Below are 2444 nucleotides of genomic sequence, written 5' to 3' on the forward strand. Positions count from 1 at the left end.
TTAAAAAAAATTGGGGGATTTTTTTTTTTTTTGGGGGAAGGTAGAGAGAGAGAGAGAGGGAAGATTGGTGGGGAGGGGGGCTAGTAGGTGAGGAGGGCTGGGAGTTAGGGTGGGGTAAGAAAAAGGTTTGAAATTTTTTAAAGATAAATTATAGCGGAGGTTTTGGCGGGGTGGGTGAGGTCGAGGTGGGGGGTGAGATAAGCAAAAGTTTGAAATTTTTAAAAAAGAAAATTAAAATAAATTGGGAGAGGGGATGAAGAGGTGAGGGCGGGGACGGGATAGGAGGTGGAGTTAAATGATAGGGATAACTACATATTTTAGCAAACATATACTCCTAATTATCCTATTTAGCCTAAATTTCAATTAATTACAATTCATAACATCTCTCGTGTATTTTCTCTCTTTCTATTTTCTATTATTCTCTTCTTCTTTTTTTTTTCCTTTTTCTCTTTTTCTTCTTTTTTTTTTCTTTTCATTTTCTCCTCTCTTTTTTTTCTTCTTTTATTTTTTATATTTTTTCTCTATTTTCTATTACTCTCCTTCTTTTTTTTTTTGTATTTTTTTCTCCTTTATGTTTTTCTTTTCAAATTTTCTCCTTTTTATCTGTGCGAACTAGCAAACACAAATACAAGTGTAAACTATAAAATACAAATACAAATGCGAACTATAACATATAAATACAAGTGTGAACTATCATTAGTATTTTTAAATTATTGAAAATGAACGATTAATTTTCTATCTATGAATATTTGTTTGAATTTATTGATACGAGTTGTATTTATTTATACAAATAAATACAACTCAAATTTTTATACAAATATAATATATACAACTACATATTGTATTTGTTTTTGTAAAATCATTTGTTTCATTTATTTGTCATTGTATTTGTATCAAGTGATATTTGTTTATTTACAAATATGAATGATAACTTTGATATACAAATTGATACATTTGTATCAAATGATACATTACATATTTATATATTTTAGAATCATGAAAATACAAATAATGCACTAACTTGTTTGTATACAAATACAAATGATAAATTGTACATAGTCACGACTAAATACAATATGCAATCAACTTACAAATACAAATACAAAATAATTTCTTAAAAGTAAAAAGGCAATAAAGAAAATAGAATACAAATACAAGTATAATCCAGATATAATCTAAATATACAAACACAATAAAACCATAATATAAATATAATCCAATATAATATGCAGCCACTTATAAAATACAAATACAAAAGAGTTTTTTAAAATACAAGTGTGAACTATTAAATATAAATATAAATGCAAACTATAAAATATAAATACAAGTGCGAACTTTAAAATAAAAATACAGTTGTATCAATGAATACAAAAATATAAATGACGGTGTGACTACAAATACGATAAACAATTGTGGTATTTACGTTATCATCCATGACTTGTGCTCGACTAATCATATTTTTTGAAAATACAAAAAATATAAAATAGAACAAAAAAAATAATAAAGAAAATAAGTACAAAAAAGAAAATAAAAAAAATCAATGAAGAAAAGAAAAGAAGAAAGAAAAATAGAAGTTAGGGATTAAAGAGAGAGAGAAAAAATGAAAGAAAATAAAAGTAGGAAAAATAGAAAAAAGAAGAAAAAATGGGAAAAACACAAAAAATATAAAAATATAAAAAAAGATAATGGTAGTGTTAGGCAAGAAAATATTCAGTTCAATGAGATAAGCGTGATTGAGATTTTTTTCTTTTTAAAAATATTGAATACCACTTTTGGCGCGACTAAATAGGGACTGTATTTAAGTTTTATATGAATACATACTATTTGTAAAACTAAATACAGCGGGCATAAATCGAATACAGCGGCTATAAATGGTAATTATATAAAATGTGGTTATGGAAGGTGAATTTTATAGCAAAATGCTGCTATTTTTAGAAGATCCCCTTAATAATATAGGGTGAGGGTAAAATAGGATTATATAATATTAAGTAAGGACATAGTTGGAAAAAAAAAGAAACAAACCATGCGATACCAATAAATTGGTGTTTACATATAGTGGATTTTCATGATTACCAAATCATAAAACTAAATTATACTTTTTAAGAATCCATCAAAACAAACATGTTTGTTTTATTAACTCTAACATACAAATACAAGTGCGAACTATAAAATATAAATTCAAATGCGAACTATAACATATAAATACAAGTGTGAACTATAAAATACAAATACATATGCGAACTATAACATATAAATACAAGTGTGAACTGTCATTTGTATTTTTTAATTATTGAAAAGGAACAATTAATTTTCTTTCTACGAATACTTGTTTGTTTTTATTGATACTAGTTGTATTTATTTATACAAATAAATACAACTCAAATTTTTATACAAATCATTTGTTTCATTTGTTTGTCATTGTATTTGTATCAAGTGATATTTGT

This window comes from Capsicum annuum, chromosome 1 (assembly GCF_002878395.1).
Source record: "Capsicum annuum cultivar UCD-10X-F1 chromosome 1, UCD10Xv1.1, whole genome shotgun sequence".
NCBI classification, from domain to species: domain Eukaryota; kingdom Viridiplantae; phylum Streptophyta; class Magnoliopsida; order Solanales; family Solanaceae; genus Capsicum; species Capsicum annuum.